At 41.0% G+C, this 17920-nt stretch overlaps 1 protein-coding gene across 4 annotated transcripts in view; it reads right to left on the bottom strand.

Moving 5' to 3' along the window:
* frmpd3 (FERM and PDZ domain containing 3) overlaps positions 1-17920 on the bottom strand; it is a 109667-nt gene that overhangs the window by 48477 nt on the left and 43270 nt on the right. For all 4 annotated transcript variants that reach the window (XM_049585015.1, XM_049585021.1, XM_049585017.1 and 1 more), the window contains exon 2: positions 4626-4729. The gene's annotated coding sequence lies outside the window, so the exon portion shown is untranslated. The remainder of the gene's footprint in view (positions 1-4625; positions 4730-17920) is intronic.

The following is a 17920-nucleotide window of genomic DNA, read 5'->3' as shown; positions in this document are numbered from 1 at the left end:
ATGGAGTAATACTTCGCATCCAGCACGTCCCGTTCAGAGCTATATTTCACTTGTCAAACTCCTTCTTTTTTTTTTGCAAATCCATTACCACGGTGCCCCTAAGTCTTTTACGTGTATTTCTGTATCAGTCATTTCTTCAGTGGGAAAAGTGGTTGTCAAGATGAAACTCTCAGAATACATCATGACTTCATTAGTGGTCCTTCTCTGTGATTAATTGGAGTGCTGTGTCACCCAGTGTGACAGAGCCGCTCATTGCCAGACAGTGTTGTGACAGGAGACGAGCACCATGTTGATGAGTCTGGAGATGATCACACACACTGGTGTACACTTGTAAGACACACACACACACACATGCACACACGGGTAAGCAGCATCCTCACACACATCCTGCCTTATCTGAGCGTGGAGATCCCACTGAGATCAAGAAAAGGATTACAGAAGAAGACCTGGCCTAAATTCAGTTGGCTTTTCAAAAAAAAAGGAGACCGTCATACCTGTGATCGACTGATTGCAATTTCACAGTTTTGCCAGCGGTGATTAGCAACAGCAATCTCTGCCTCAATATTTACCGCAGTTCTTGATATCAACATGTTGGCACGAGCTCAGCTGTGTTAGCGCCCCCAAAGTAGCTGGCATCGCTCTATCTGAACAGGAGAAGAAAGACATGCAAGGGGCCTCAGAGCCTCTCCACTCAAGGGGCCAGAGATAAGAAAATCCTCCATGTTTGATGGCTGCTGTAAGCTCACCGTCACAGAATATTCAGCTACAAGGAGCGTGAGAAAGAAAAACAAGTTGTATCCACTGTATACCAGAAACTGAGGGAGGGAGAAGTAGAGGTGGAGTAGTTGAAGAATAAGTAAATGGTGAGTGCGGGAGAGGTGCAGAGGGTCAGGGATGAAGCGAGACAAGGGGTCACGGTGTCTAGATAAGAGGAATCTAGCAGAGGTTGAGGATCAGCCTGCTGGTATTGAACTGGTAAATGCTCCCCACTAGGATACCCAGACAAGCCTTTGATGGGGCTGTCTGACTGATGTCGGCTCTAACAACTTTGAACAGGGTGTCTGTAGTCGGTGCAGCAGGGAAATGCATTGGGGTCCTGCAGCAGAGCTCGGCTCCTCAGATAGTGAGATCTCGGCGGTATAAAGTCGAACGCCAGACTGTTATTTAATCAATTTGATCAATACAGCCATTGAATCAGGTCAGCTCCCGTATCAGTAACAAAGCAAAAGAGACCTCTTAACCGGAGGGGATTGCTGTTTGAGACTGTGACTCAATGTTCCTCGCCAGCTTCAATGTATTAAAGTGCATCTATCTTTGGAAAATGTACAGCCTCTGAGCTGGTCTCTAGCTCGTCTCTAGGTGATTCAAATAATTCAATGTCTCTATGGAGTCCTGTTTAGTGTCTGCGTATCCATTTGTCCCAGGAGCAGTATCAGACTATGAATCGTTTAAGAAGAAAATAGATGCAGAAAGTGTAAGGTAAGAGTCCAATAAATTCCAGCTTAGCCACATTTGCATATGATTAGGTGTCTGTGAAGTGTTTCTGATGATGTAACAGTGGCTTATCTGTACCTCAGTCTTAATCACTACCTGATCTGTCAGTCTGAGCTATCCTTTATCACCAGGGTGCATTCACACGCATACAGAGATCATTAAATCACATAGACATTTTTAGAAGCATCACCTGCATACTACTCGGGTAGAACGCAGGTGAAAAACAAACTCCCCTCTCCCTGCCTGTGATAGCAACGCCTTCCATATGCTTGAGTAGCTGTTTATATTCCCCCTGGCAGATCACAGAGGACTTCTTTTTTCTTTTACAGCATCTATGTTGTCTATCCCCGGTACACCCCGTCCGCTGTGGCCTCCTCCACTCAGCACAGTTTGCTCAAATCTCTGTGAAATGGTAAAGAATGCTGCCCTCTCTCCTCCAGCGGCGCTGAGATATTTAGGAATGGCACTTTCTTTGTGGGATGCAACAATATGCAGCTATGGAGCTGGAGGGAAAAGTCTCTGTGTTTGTTTCTTATGTAAAGGGGCAGTTCACCCCCAAATCAAAAATACGTATTTTTCCTTCAACCTGTAGTGCTGTTTATCAGTCTAGATTGTTTTGCTGTGAGTTGCTGGGTGCTGGAGGCATTGGCCACTGAGAAGTCTGCCTTCTGTTGAATATATTGGAACTAGATGGCACTCAGCTTGTGGTGCTCAAAGTGCCCAAAAAATACACTTTAAAAAACTCAACAGCAATGTCCCTCTCCAGAAATCATGACCTGGTTACTCAAGATAATCCATAGACATTGTTGTGAGCAGTGTCATATAGGAGCTATTTACCAAACTCACCACGCAGAAGGAAGCGTGCATCTACTGCTAGCTCACCTAGCGCCACAGAGCTAGCTAACGTGAAAGCTCAGCGGAGGAGGATGCCATTAATGTTTACATCACAAAACTGAAGGAAGCGTGCATCTACTCATGGATGTTAGGCTCATGGTTGTGAGAGCGGCGTCCTCCTTGGCTGAGCTGTAACATTAGCTAGCTCAGTGGTGCTAGGTGAGCTAGAGGTAGATGCATGCTTCCTTTGTTTGGTTGAAAGAAAATAGTCCCCACTTAAAACGGCTCACAACAAGGTCTATGGATTATCTTGAGTAACCAGGTCATGATTTCTGGAAAGAGACATTACTGTTGAGTTTTTCAAATGTATTTTTTAGGCAATTAAAGCATCCCAAGCCGAGTTCCATCTAGTTCCATTATATTAGAGAGACGGCCGATATCTCTACAGTCGATATCTCCAACACTCTGCAACTCACACTAAAACAATCTAGACTGATACACAGCACTACGGGTAAGAGGAAAAATACAGATTTCTGATTTTGGGGTGAGCTATCCCTTTAAATTAAATGTTGAAGCCATTCTAGGGGCACATTGGTCTGTTAGCCAGTCTATTGGTCCACACCTTTGGTCCAGCTCAATAGATATTGGATGGATTGTCATAGAGTACCTGCAAAACCAATGCCAGTCAGCCATATTTTATGTTTATTGCTAATTATCAAATTAAACTAAGATGGTTAACATGGTAAACGTTACACCTGCTAAACATCAGCATGTCAGTGTTGTCATGTGAACGTGCCGACGTGAGCAGTCAACTGAAAGCACTGCTGTGTCTGAGCACAGCCTCACAGGGCTGTTAGTGTGGCTGTAAACTGTTAGTCATGTTGTGAAGTAATTATTAAAATTAGCAGTTTGGAATGCTTGAAAGCTACAGTCTATGTAGGACGTATAACTAATTCAGCAACCGAAATAAAATGACACATTTTCACAGAAATCCAGCCACTGGGAATCTGAATGCTCTGTCCTGATAGCACGTTTACAATGTTAACATCTCCCAAAGATGTTGTAAATACCAGCTCAGCATGTTTCCCACTCTCAGCTCAAATACAGGAAGCACAGCAGACTTTTTTAATTTTAGTTTTACCCGGTTACTGACCCATGTTGATAAGTTGAAAAGCAAGGTGATGAAATATGCGGCAGAGATTCGGCATAGAGGGGGTCCTAACAAGCATAAGTGGCCAACTCTGAGAATAAGTGGGCCCGTGAGTTGATTGTAATCCCAAAACGCTGTGGGGATAAACAACATGTTTTTGATGTTTGTGAACAATGTCTTTCATATGCTAATTAAGGAAAGCATCCAATTGTTGACTAGTATTTCCTTTTTACTAAATAGTGTTTAGCACCCGGTGTTTAATACATTGAAGAAACAATGCTCAATTATACCTAATTCTACAACAAAGAAAGAAAATTATAAAAGCATATTAATTACATATAAACAGCACATTTCCACACAATTGCTTGTGACTGCAGCAGATTTGATTGCTGTATTGACTGCAGTCATTTACTCTGCAGCATTATTAAACTCCCTCTCACACATCCTGTTATGGCAATAGCCATTGGCTGATGTACCTGGCTATAACAGAGAGCCCACCACTCTGCATCAGCTCTCTGCTCACTGGCATGGAATCAATGCAGAATTGCAGATGTGAGCAAAAGCTGCAGAGGGCACACACACACATACACATACACACGCGCACATGCACAAACCGCTGCTGCGTGTGAGCACACCTTCACTGCAATATCATGACAACAGGAGCTTCCCACCAAGAGTTCGTAACCTCTAACTGGATGTAAGTTATGTTTCTTGAGAAAGGGAGAGTGAGTGAGAAGGTTAGGGGGTAAAGTGCTGGGAATAATTATGCGTGACTTATTTTAAATGGCCCATTAAAGCAGAATGATCAGTCAGCGAGAAAGAGGTTATGCATTTAAGCACAATTTAAGTGTATAGCTTTTGCCTATGGCTTCCATTGATAAAGGATTTATCATTTAATCCTTGTAAGATTAGGTTTTATATCCTTTTGTTAGATCAGACTGAAATGGAAGGAGTTTGAAATCTTCATTGGTATGATTCATGTCCTGTCTAATCGTCCTTATGGCTTTGAATTGGGTTTAGCTTTTTTTTTTTTTTTTACCATATAAATGATCTCACAGTGTGATAATGTGGGGATCCTTTGGGGACCATGTGCAGCCTTGGCTTTGTGAAAACCTCGGAGAAAATGGAAGGTAAAAAGTGTACTTACGATCTCTGAATGCTGACTGGTCGACAGGAGGTTCTTTGTTTAAGCAGGGGTCTCCCACATGCACTCACACACACACACAAGCGTCTGGTCGGTGGTGTGTGTCCCTGTTGAGAGACACAAAGAGTTGAAGTTGAATGGTGGTCACAGTGGATGCTAAATAATAACGAGTAGATGCTCAGCCTCAGTGTTGTGTGACAGATAAAAAACAATATTAAGCAAAAATGGAAAATAATATACACGGTTTGTCTCGAATAATATATTTATATGTTAAAACTGTGAGACATATTTAAATACTGTTAAGACTGATAGTGTGTGGGTGAGTGAAGTGGGCACAAGGGTGTTATTTAGTTTAGATATTCATTAATTTATAAGACTCATTCTTAAATCCATTAGTTACCAAAGTTTTCCCAGTGGTATCATTGTTCTTTGCATCCATGTCCTGCAGAGCTATACACGATTTATCCACCACACACCTCTACAGTTAAAAATCTTAAGGTCATATCTGCATAAGACAGCTGTTTTGCTAAAATTCAGTTTCACAGGTGGATGTTTGAGCTACGTCTGTTCATATTGCGGCACCTCGATAATGTAATATCAGCATTTTAAACTCCACCTTGTTTCACGCTCTTTTAATTTGATTGCTAACAATGCAAAAACCCAGTGCTGTAGTTTATAGCGCATTAAAACGAGAGTGTAAATGACTATGCATGAAGTCTGTTTTGCATGGAATGGTAATAAACTAATAAACAAATTATATATGTGCACCCTGAGCAGTCAAACTCGCGGATTTTTACGAGGCAGAATGCTGAGTTTTCTATTCGGCGCAGCTGCAGTCTGTAGTGATGGCTCTCTCTTGCTAACGACTTCATATTTTTTAACATATAAGATTGCTCTAATTAGAAATGAGATCACAAGCAAACTTTGAGATGAGGGAGCTGACCCTCACTTGGATAACTCACTTGATGTTTATCAGCCTGTTTGCATACTTTCATGGTTCAAAGTCGTTGTTTTTTCAAACACTCTTCTACATTATTAAAGGACATGAAAAACCAGAACCTTTGTGCTTGACCCTTTAAATGTTCACAACGATTTTTACACTGCGGGCACAGATTGGTGTCAGGACATTAGTGCATTACATTATTGATCTCTCATTTGTTTTGGCACAGTGTCTGCCTGCTATTATATCTTTAATGCAACTGTAACCACACTGAACTGAGTTTCTTTGAAACTCTTTTATGTGCCTCCTATTTTCACTGTTGCACAGGTGACTTTGACTCAGCAGAACATACTCAGTCAGCTGAATTAACAACTTCAATAACCAGACTGCATTCATTCCATCAGTCTGATGTCAGTCCACACATTTGTTGCATTATCACTTGATTACTATACTGTCCAGGAGGGATGCTGTGTGTGCGTTTACAGGTAAAGCACATCAACAATTGGTGGTGGAATGCACTAACAAAAGGTAGCAATATGCTACAATTGAACCATTTGCATTTATTTGGACAACCTTAAAGGTTCCCTGAGGAGCTCCATTGTTGTTTAGATTCTGCATTACTTACCGTTCCATAATACATATGTTGAATACATTTACTTCCCCATAAAACATTTGCAGAGCCAGTTTTGTGTTTACAGCAGGGTTCCCGAGGATCCTTAAAAAATCTTAAAAGGCTACGCTGATCTCATTATTTCCCAAAGTGGATCCTTCATGTGACAACTGTGGGCCTGCACCAGCATCATTGGCTCATGATATTTTGGAGCTGCCTGAGGATATCAAACTACTGGAGCAATATTTCTCAGACCGTATCAAGAATGATACAAAGACCTACTGACTGGCAGTTTTAGGAATCATAGACTCTAACACTGTAAAGAACAGTGTGGAGCACCTCATGGTGTTATTCGTCAGCCTTCTGGTACGCAGATTGAGCCTACTTAACTGGAAACAGAGAACTGCACCAGCACATTCAAATCTAATGAACGATGTGATGAAGCACCTGGAACGAGAGAAAATTAAATGTCCTCTGATAAAACAAGAGGATAGATTTTACAAAATTTGGCAACCTTTTATAAACCATTTCTACTATATGACATCCTATGACAAGGGTTAATTAAGACTGCAGCCATCACCCCTCTTTTTTTTTAGTTTTCCTTTATAGATTTTAATTTAATCACCTTCCTTTTGCTTTTTCCTAATTTTATTCTATACATCAATATCATTTTATTTTGTACGTCTGCGTATGTGTGTGTGTGTGTGTGTTTGAAAAAGAAAGCCCTAAAAGGCATTAAATTCATGCATCTAAAAAGAAGGCCTTACTTGCTATGAAAATGTCTTACAGCTATATTTGAAAGTCTTAAAGATGCTAAGTCATTGAAAGTAATATTTCACAATTAGTTATTTTTTTCTTATTTCTGATTCCCATTAATGTCACTCAGTTGAAGATAGCAGAACCAACAACACTCATGTTTTATATGCGGCTGTAATGCTTTCAGCAAAGGATCCACTGTCTGCTAGTTAGCTGTCATGGTGAACTGGGTGACATGAGGAAGTGCAAATTTAGTGAAAATTGGCCATTTAACTAAGATTTCGCAGCATGGCAGAGACCATTTCAAGGCAATGCGTGCAAGCCGTGGTGCTTTATGCAAAAAACAAATTTGCCAAGAAAAATCGCCAACAACCACCATGTATTTCCCAGTTCTGCTCCACCCTTGCCTCTGCCATGCCTCCACCACCATTTGCAATACCAGCACCAGGATCAGCAGCAACAGTTCTTAGAACAACACTCACATATATATGCCTGTATAGTATATGGAGATACTGTGGTGTCTGAACAAGGTGGTGAAAAACCAATCATTCAAGTCAAATGAGGAAGTCTAAGAGCTGTGCCGTGCAGTGTTCCCAGACTCCAAAATGTGTCAGTTAATGTTTTTTTCCCTTCAATTTCAGCTATTGTATAATTGGTTTTAAGTTTAATTCCAAGCAGTATTAAAAAAAGTCTTTTAAAGTCTATCTAACTTGCCTTAAGCTGCAGGAGCGCCTGTTCACTCTCTGCCTTTGTTGGCACATTACTCCCACCCTGACAGGTGAAATAATGTTAAACCTCTGGCAGGAATGTGCACCGTGTTAAGTGTGTTCTTACATGTGACCCGTGCATGCATGTGAGCAACAAAACGACAGCCCACTCATAAAAACACCGCACCATAGTGTTACTAGCTATCTTTCAAGCTATGCCCAGTTACTGTAGGTGAGTCATTCTCATCATGAAGTAATGTTTAACTCCCGTGTTATCATTATTTCACAAGTTCAGATTCTTGCAGATCAATTTTAGCTTTGGTTTCCTGCGTTCGTGGTCTGTGTGACCCTGTTCATTCATGTTGCTGCATGTCTGTTTCTGTGAGTAGGAGTAAGATAATAAGTTAGTCTGCGGTGTGTGGGCCTTCTTCTCGACTCTCTTCAGGTTGTAGCTGCAGCCTGGAAGTAATGGTGTCCTTTTTAAGGGTTGAAATTGCTTGTTTTTTTATGCTGAAGATGAAAGCTGGTGTCCATAGTGACAGAAACATTGTGTCCCTGCACTAGTGGTAGTACATCTATTTTTGTTTACCCACCTTTAGCACTCATTGCATGTTTCAGGAATCCCTCTCTATGATGCTGTTTTGTTATTTGATATATTTCCTCTTGTTCTTAATTATGTGTCTGTTGCAGAAGTGTGTGTTGTAAAGTGTACATCTCATGATATGATATTGAGCTAACTAATGACACTCTAATCACTGAAGCATGCCCTAATTTAATATTTCATCACACTTTTCTAAATACAGACAGACTGAAATACTCTGCTCCTGTTGAGCACAGTGTTCCAGTTTTAATGGGCTCAAAAACATCCACATTCATTTCATAATTGCACAAATGGTACGTTTCAAAGGCAGACTGCCTGCAGCTCTGGTCGCGGGAGGCACAATGAGACGGGAGCCTCGCTGAAACCTGAAGAACTCGTACATAACAGTCTCCCACTGCTTCTTACAACTGACCCAGGAGGATTCCTTTTACACGTTGAATGTAGAATCCAAGATAAGAATCAGATCTGACATAAAAGTAGGAGGATATTAATTAGCACCAACAAAGCCCAGTGGTGCTTCCTGTTATAGTATGTCTAAATGTTTCATTAGCTTGCACATAGCAGGGACTGACTTCTTATAACGTAGTACCAAGCTAGACTCTCTAACCGCTGCGAACACCAGAGAGGATGTGTTTGTTCGGAGACACTGAGGCTTTTTTTAGCTGCAGGTGTCAAAAGAGCACTTACACAACAGAGAGCTGGACAAAAGAGTGGACAGAACATGTACAAATGCTGTGCGCAAGGGGTAACAATTCACACATCTGTGGAAATTTTAATACATCATTGACATCTCACCATTTATGTATTTACACCAAGAGACATTTACTAATCCGCAGATAGTGATTCAAGGTGCGAATGGAAGACAGAGTGAGTCAGAGAAAAAATATCAAGAATAAAAATTACTATGTAAAAATACGGGACAGTCGTTTCAAAGTAAGATTTGCATTTGGAATAGTTTAAAAGTCTTAAAAATATAGAAAGGCTGCTTTTTTATTTTGTATTTTTATGGAACCATATTGACGCTGGAAAGGAAAGAGTCAGACACTCTGACACACAGAACACTCCTGACTACTGAACTATAACTTTGCTGCAACACTGAGCTGAAACATTTAAAGCTTGATTGCATCATATGGAAATTCTGACACACAGGTTTCAGTATCGACGTGCCCCTTTATATTTTCTTTCGTTTTAGCTCATCGGTCATCATTATAATGTCATCGCCACAGTTTTTACCTGCCTCACATTCATCAGTCATTCCGGTTGCATCATGAATGGCATTACTGGCGTTGTCTAGAAAAGTCTATTACATTGTATTTGCCGAAGGCTGTGGCTGAAAAGAACACATGTTCATTATTGGAAAACAGGCGACCACTCCATCGCTCAAGCATACAAGCTGCTGACTTTTATTGACAAGTAATTACTTAAATAATCCCCTATGCTGTGGGTTGCAGCACATGTGCTTAGATACACACGTCAACAAGAAGTTTAATTGTAACATTTGAAGTGGTATTGGCCTTGTTAGAGGTGTTCAAGTTAAGGGTTAAGCTCTGGGATCAGGGGCCATCGCATAGATTTTAATACTTTAAGATGAACTCCTGCATAGATGGTCTTGACTTTCCTACCCAATGTGTTTGTTTGATCCTGAAGACATCACATTTTCAGAGCAAATGCAAAGCCAGATGTGAGAAAAACTATAAAAGGAGAGGGAATGAATCCAGCTTGAAGAAGTAAACAACTTCCACAGGATGTTGACCTAAGAGAAGAGTCTTTATTATGAGCGTGTTTGCACACTCCACACAATCTCCAAAGCCACATACGTTTTAACTTTATTGTTTGGGCCTTTTCTTTGACGGCCCCGATGGATCTCTTTGTTGCTGTGATGTTTTTGTCTTCTAAAACGACATTTGCTTTGACTTAAGTGAACTGTAATTAGTTTCAGGTTCATCTAAATAATCCAGGTTAGCTTGTGCTTTGCTGTGCTGAATTCTGATAGTCAGAGGGTGTTTTCATGCTTTCCAGCCCTCTAAACGGACTCTGAAGCGAACCGTACTCCATGGTTCGCTTCAAGTCTGCGGTGTGGTTCACTTAACCTGTGCCTTGTGAACACAAAGTGCTCCAGGTTCACTTGGCTCTTTGCCTTTGTATTTAGCCCTCTAGATCACATGCTGCTGCACTGGGATGTTTAAAAAAACAGGCAAAACCATGTCGGCTTGTAACACTTGCAAGGACGCAGGACGAGGAGTAGTTTGGTCCATGGAAGATACTGCATGTCTCCAGATGTGGAATGTAGAACGCATCCAATGGCAACAGTCTACAGCACACCGACACACTAAGGTTGCCTCCAATTTTAAGTTGATCTGAAAGCAAGGGGCTTCATAACTACACTGCAGTGCCACGTCAAAGTAAAAGCAAAAGTAAGTCAATATATATTATATACAGGCTACAGTGTGACCAGAAAGAAAACTGAGTCCTCTTTTAAATGAACTGACAATGTGAACACAAAAAGTCCTTTTTCTGTTGGTCCACTTTTTGGTGCACTTTAAGAGGACTGAGTTCGGTTTGTTTTAACACCCAGACAGTCAGAACCTGTCACCAACTGGTGACATGAATTTATCCATATACTAATGTTCTGAAGGCTCCTCATCTTTCTATCCCTTCATCCCATCCCCCTTTCCGCAATTTCTTCCACTAAAGTAAATGATGCTAATCCTCTCTTTTTTCCCCAGTCACTCATCTCCCCTTACTTTAAACTGAATCTCCTTTCTCATTCATCCATCACCCAACATATATTTTCAGTAAACAGAGCCTGACCCTTTGTCCATTTCATCCAGATTATTCTCTGGCAGAAGCCTCTCTGCATTCTTTACCCTCTCAGCCTCCCCCCCACCCCTCTCCTGGGACACACATTGTAACGCCTCTTATTTGTCCTGTGCAAACAGTGTCTGTCTGCACTTCCTCTTCCCTGCCTTCTCCTTCACACCTGTCCGCTGAGGTTATTTCTGTGGCCATGGCAAACACAGCTTGGACTCTGCGCTCTCTTAGAAGTCTGATCATATCACACACACCTGATGCTTACTGTATCTACAAAAATACCCCGCTGTCCGTTTTAACCTTTACACTCAAACAAAGTCAACTCAGGGTTTGGGCAACATGGAAAAGCCCAAAGCCAGGAACCTACTGTTATCTCTGAACATTTGCAGCTTTGTCATTTTTAATTAATGGATAGCATATTGCACACAACATCCATATATCAACACTACACCCACAAGGCTAACACCCACTGTGTTACTATGGTAACATCATGAGATGTCTCATGGCATATAGAATTAGCCGTCATCAGTAATTAGAGCTCATTAGCTCATCGGCCTGGGCCTTAATTTGTAACCAAAAAGAGGAAAATAAGAAAAAACTCAGTCTGCTAAATGAGCCCTGGGATGGATTGTTAAGGTCAGACCAAAATGTTTAGTCATTGTTTGACATTAGACAGACACAGTGGACAATAGAGGCACACACAAAAACAAACCCCAGGTGCACAGCACTGTCGACAGCAAACCGTCTGGTTGATGTGTTTCAGCACCATGGACAGCATCTCTCTGATAAATGTGTTTCAGCACATGGACAGCAACTGTCTGGTGGAGATGTTTCGGCATCATGAGCATGTCTGAACCGCACCACTGAGTGTTTTTCAGTGGAAGCCATCCGGAGAGTTAGGCTACACTGTTATCTCTACGACACCCAGATGGGTGAGCACCACGCTCCAGGAACAAGCCTTCTACACGCAAGCTTTAAAGTGTAGTGCATTTCTGAATTTTCTATATATATCAAAGGCAGACACTTTGAGTGCAACTTGAGGACGTGCAATCACCCATGAGGGGCACTCTGAGGTGAAGAAAGGCACACTCATTTAAAAGGGTTTCCTCATTAAACCTAAACATTTATAGTCAAACATTAAAAAGCACCATTTGAGTTTTTATTTAATCAAGAAAAGCAGTACATTAGCTGTCAATTAGTACGGCCTGCTGCTGAAACTAGCCCCTCTGGAATTTTGGCCCTCTGTATGCGCAGGAATTTTTCCTGCCACAAAGAGATAAATAAATCAATCAGTGACTAACTAAAAGTGTTATATTTGCTATTGATGTATTTTCACACACTGGAAGAAGAGTCCAATTTATTTCTAGTAATTGTCATATGCTTAAAATAATTTCAACAACCTCCATCCTCACTGCTTTCCTTCAGAAGTTTGTGCATTACATATTCCTCCTCCTCTGCATCCCCTCAAGTCCTTTCTTCAATTGTCATTCACTGCATCCACTCACTAATGGAAGCTTTAAAAGGACTATCAAGAAGGAAAATTATGGTTAAACAATTCTGATATATTTAACAAACCTCTTAGCCATTTCATTTTCTGCATTAGCAGTGATGATTCAATGGAGAAGGCTGAGGTAAGGTGTCAGCTAAAAGCCCATAATGAAGCGGACTGTTTGTCAGGCAGGAAGATAAGGCCCATAATTGCCTGGGGTCCTGTATTGTCAATATGCATCCTAATGCCGTCAAAGGCTCTGTGGTTATAAGAGCAGGTGCTTTGGGTTTTTCTTTTGCTATAGATAACACATGGCTGTGGTCGATGGAACTGTTGGATGCATGTGAAGGGGAGAGAAGTGAAAGCTATTTGAATTTGGATATCCATAATAAACCTGCTGAAGTGTCCAGACTCAGTGATATCTCAGTGGCCCAGCTGTTTTTCAAGCATAAATGGTTTCAATTTAATACAAGCCTGTGCGTTCGGACTGTATGTGTATGTGCCTGTGCACACCAGCACACACATTCGTACAGTATGCGTGCGCTCTCACGTGTACAATACACATTGATTTGTGTGTTATGTCTCTGATCACCCCGCTGTTTGATGTTCTCGCTGGCTCCTAACCCGGTTAAGCTTTTAATGGAAAGCTGCGGGTTGGCCTTTTCTCACGGTGCCCTCTGCTGTGGCATGCTTCACTTTGGAAAAAGGAATACTTGCTAATTAAGATAGTTAGTCCCCAGGGGTTGTTCTTTGCAGCCAGTTTTCACTCGCTGTGGGAGTGAGAGGTTGACAGGTCTGCAGGCACCACAAGTGTCTTTGGAAATTGGATGTAAGAGAGGGAGAGAGACAGAGAGAGAGACAGAGAGACAGAGAGAGAGAGAGAGAGAGAGAGAGAGAGAGAGAGAGAGAGAGAGAGAGAGAGAGTGGACTTCATTTGTGAATATGCATGCAATAGAGCAGCAGTCGCCGGTGGAAAGTACTGCGTTAGCAGTGTGACACATAAATAATGGTGGAGTAATGAGCAGAACGTAAAGCAGCTCATATCACTGAAATTTATTTAGTTGTTTTAGCGTGACAGTATAGTAATTGCTGAACCATTTTAGAGTCTGCACATGGCACAACTTCCTGAATATGTTGTTCTCATTTTAAATGTAGTGCATAAAATTAATTTGTGGATCCTTGTTTTAAATGTTTTCATTGTAAAGCATCTTTATATTAGTGACATGAAACACCAATTACCTCAGATAATTACCATGAAGCACATTTTAACAAAGACATGGTCATGCATACAGAAAACTACAACAAATTAGAAAGTACTTTGGGCGCTGATAGTTCAATCCTACAATCCTCTTGATTTGTTATTCTTGTAGTAACCCTGTTTTGAAAGGTTTAATCTGAATCTAAATTTAGACTGTCATCATAATACGCACTGTGTAAGACAGTTATGCTGATTGGCAGATGGTAGCTGTGCGTTTTGTAAGACTTTTAAAGTCCTGGGACTTTTAGGACTTTAAACATTTTCAAATTGTATAAAACTCAGAGCTGCACTAATCAATATTTTTATGATTATGTTTAATGTGTGGTGCTTGCAGTGATGAACCCAAACAGAATTATTAAGTGACTTTGCATTCCTTATTAGCATTTTAGCATCTTTAAGCTGATTGTTTTGGTTTTATGCCTCACACCTTAACTGTTGATTCACTCTCACTTTTTTTTTTTAAGCAGCAGACATTTTATTTTCAGCAAACACTCTACACTACCTGCCTAGCACCAAACTATAAACAGAGGTTAGTGACTAGCTGATGACTGATGGACTGTTCACGGGTCACAAACTTGGGGTCTTTTTGAGCCTCTTAAGTTTTCCTATGTGTCTGGCAGCAGGTTGTATGAGTCCTGTGTGCTGCCAGGTGGGGCCTCCATGGATTGAACTTGTTCCACAAGGACACGTCCTACAGAAGGGATTGGGATATGGGGAATTTGAAGGCCAGGTTGATGCTTTGAGCTCTTAGTCATGATTTGCTGGCCATTCCTGAGAACTTTTTGCAGTGCAGTATAGTGGATCATCCTGCTGAGGGGGCCACTGTCACCAGAGAGTGCCATTACCACGAGGGGGGTACTTGATCTGTAATGATTTTTTGGCGGGTGGTGTGTGTCAAGTACTATGCACATGGATGCCAGGACCCAGGGTTTTCCAGCAAAACATTGCATTGTGAAGGAGTGGCAACCTCCAGGGCTGAAAAATGAAGCCAACACAAATGGGCCAAAAACTGCAGTTCTTTGAATGGCCACTTGAGGCCGGCTCCAGAGGGCAGTTGATTCTCATAGACATCTATGTTGAAATGCCTAACTTTACAGCAGAAATAAACATGTTTACAGCAGACTGGTACAAAAAAAAGATTATGATTTATAAAGCTAATGTCACCCTTCATGACAAGTGTACAGGGTGTGAATTTTTATATAACTCACCAGTTTACATTTGATTAAGGCTTAAAGTTACGTATGATTAAGAGCGTGGCCACTTTGAGTGACAGGCTGTCTGCAAATCATGTCCCCGGCTTCTCAGTCAGATCCACCCCTTGCTTCTCCACAGCTTCAGCATCTCGCCCAAAAATGGTCACTACTGGCTCCAAAAAAACAAGATGGTGATGGCTGAATCCACAAACTAATGGGTGATGTCACGGTAGCTACGTCCACTGTTTTTAGAGTCAATAATGTAAAGAGATGATCAGTGTTATATACTTCAGCTGTCAGTGGTTTTAATGTGGTGGCTGATTGGTGTATATGTCATCTAAATTTGGTTGCATTTGTTCTGCCTGTTAAAAGCTGTATGGTAGTTTTTGTCAGATGGGCCACACCCACAGGATTTGGCAACTGTTTGCTGTCAAATGTTATGTTATTTTTGGGTCTCCTCTCAATAATTTACCCAATTTATTTGGTGTTAGATTGGCTGTAAAATTATTTAAGAATAAAGCTCTACATTAGTATGTTCAATTATATTTAAGCAAAGACTACAGGAGTGCATGGCTCACAATTTAGGAGCTTTAAGCCAAAACATAAAGTGGTTTACACATGGACAAATGCTGCATGTTTCTTGGCTAATGTCCTAGTCTTTCATCAAATTTGATTGAAATCTGTTAACATGGTTATTAGATATCCTGCTCAGCAACACACAGACAAGATAAGGTCAAACATATAACGTCCTTGGCATCCCCCTCCCTTCCAGTGCCACATGTTACTCCTCTGGGACCACCGGTGCTCTACACAAGCCTCACAATGTCAAAACAACATCAAAAACTGTTCCAGCGACACCCCCTTTCTCTGGATGTAAATCCCATTTACTCCTCATACCATGTGCTCCAGTAGCCTTTTAAATGCCTTTTAATAAGGAATAACTTTGATAGTGTTTGCTGGTAACCTACAGAAGCTATACAGACTCTTTCCCCCTGAGGGCCAATTGCACAGATCTTACCAGGCTCATTATGATGATTTACTTTGCAGCTTGGTGTTTACACCTCAGGACAATCATACATGATTACCTAATGAATACAGAGGGAGATGAGGGCCGAAAGGAGAACATTGAAGAGGAAGGTTGGTAACTAATTAATGTCGTCTTTCCTCAGAATAATGTGTGTGTGTGTGTGTATGAGAGCCTGTGTGTGATGCTGATGGGAGGTTGTTGGATGATTACCAATTTCTAATTCCTCGCACATCTCAGAGATAAGGTAAAATTGGCTGCTGTCTTGGGACACCTGATATTCGCTTGTCAGTGGAATTATCCAAATTACCAAGATAATTGCTGGCTCCGGCTGGGCCCTCAGTGTACCTAACTTCATAATAACATCATGGAGTAAGTTAACAACAAGCTAACAACGTGTGGGGGTCCAAATAAACATGCTTGCAAAGGAAAGTAAATGACGTGTTATAAATCAGTGCGTTGTTTCACTGGCTAATCAGCAGGATGTTCTTTGCACACTTAAGATTGCACAGCCAACAGCAGCTTGTTTATTTGATTTTAAGAAATAAAAGTTAGGCTCAGTTGAAGTGGGGAGAATTAATAATGTATTTCTCGTTGTCCCCTGCAGGCCTTGGGATTTAGAGCCTCTCTTGTGCTTGTTTGTGTCCAAACACAACCCAGCCAAAAAAAACAAAAAAAGAAAAGCTTGAGGTTTAAGCTCTGGCTTTTTAAATTGTAGATCTGGAAGAAAATATCAGATCTCGCATCCACTTTTAGTATCCTGAGACATATTTTGAATTCCAAACAAAATGATATTGTGAGACAAAGCACTGCAGTTTAATCCATCTCAACCTCCTTGCATTAAGATTTGAAATAAATAACCAGTGTGCTAACATTTTTGGCATTCATAATCAGTGTTGGGCAGGTTTATAATATATTAAATTACTAGTTATCTTCATTTGAAGGTAATAGATTACATCACCATATTACTCTCTGTGTAGGGGAATCGGTTTCTTATTACATTACTTTTGCATTACTTTCACCAAAATGATGTCTAACAGGCATTTTAAATGGATGAAGGTCATGTTGTTTCACAGCAGGTAATCAAAGCACAGAAGCTCCAGTTTATCACAGTTAAATCACATCCAGTGCTGCAGGTCTGACCCATTCATGCATTCACACACAGTGGTTAACACTTTGTATTAAAATCCCCCGCTTATATTAATAACAGTATGATGATATAGAACAATTAAACAGCCTTGGACATAGGGAGGGTCTGGCAGAGGATCAAAGTCTGATAATTATGAGATACAGACAATTATTTGTAGGCCTATGATATGAAACACAGTAGACAAACAGAATGGTGTGCGAGTAAGTCACTATGACAGGCACAAAGTAATACACCGTAGCTGGAAGACGAAGAAGAGTTAATATGCATAAGAACTGAACAGTGTGCCAGCGTTGCTCTGCAGCTGTATGGAATGTGAATGGAAACATCCAACATATAGAAACCGAACCATGAAAAAAACAAACTGGAGGCCAGCTCCTTATCCCTGCTGCTCTCAGGCAGCCTTAGGACGCAAAAGCAGAATGGAATATGGTGTATGTAGGCTATATGAATGGAAACACACAGGACATGATAATGCACACAATCACTGGGTCCCTTCTATAAGGTAGTGTATAATGAATGACATGACAACACACAACAACCTTCAGGGAGGTTTTTTCCTGCTGGCGCACTGGTGGAAGCGGAGTGGTGTGAATCGGTGTGGATAAATGAAAAATGAAAACAAACGGTTTACTTGGGGTAGTAACAAGTTCCGTGACACTGTCAGTGTCATAATAATATTACCCAAAATCCTGCTCGTCATGTCTTATATTACTTTGTTACTGCTAAAAGGTAATCTATTATCGTAACATGTTACCACCA

Source organism: Epinephelus fuscoguttatus, linkage group LG9 (genome assembly GCF_011397635.1).
Source record: "Epinephelus fuscoguttatus linkage group LG9, E.fuscoguttatus.final_Chr_v1".
NCBI classification, from domain to species: Eukaryota; Metazoa; Chordata; class Actinopteri; order Perciformes; family Serranidae; genus Epinephelus; species Epinephelus fuscoguttatus.
The sequence above is the reverse complement of the archived record's forward strand: the minus strand, read 5'-3'. Positions and strand labels throughout refer to the sequence as shown.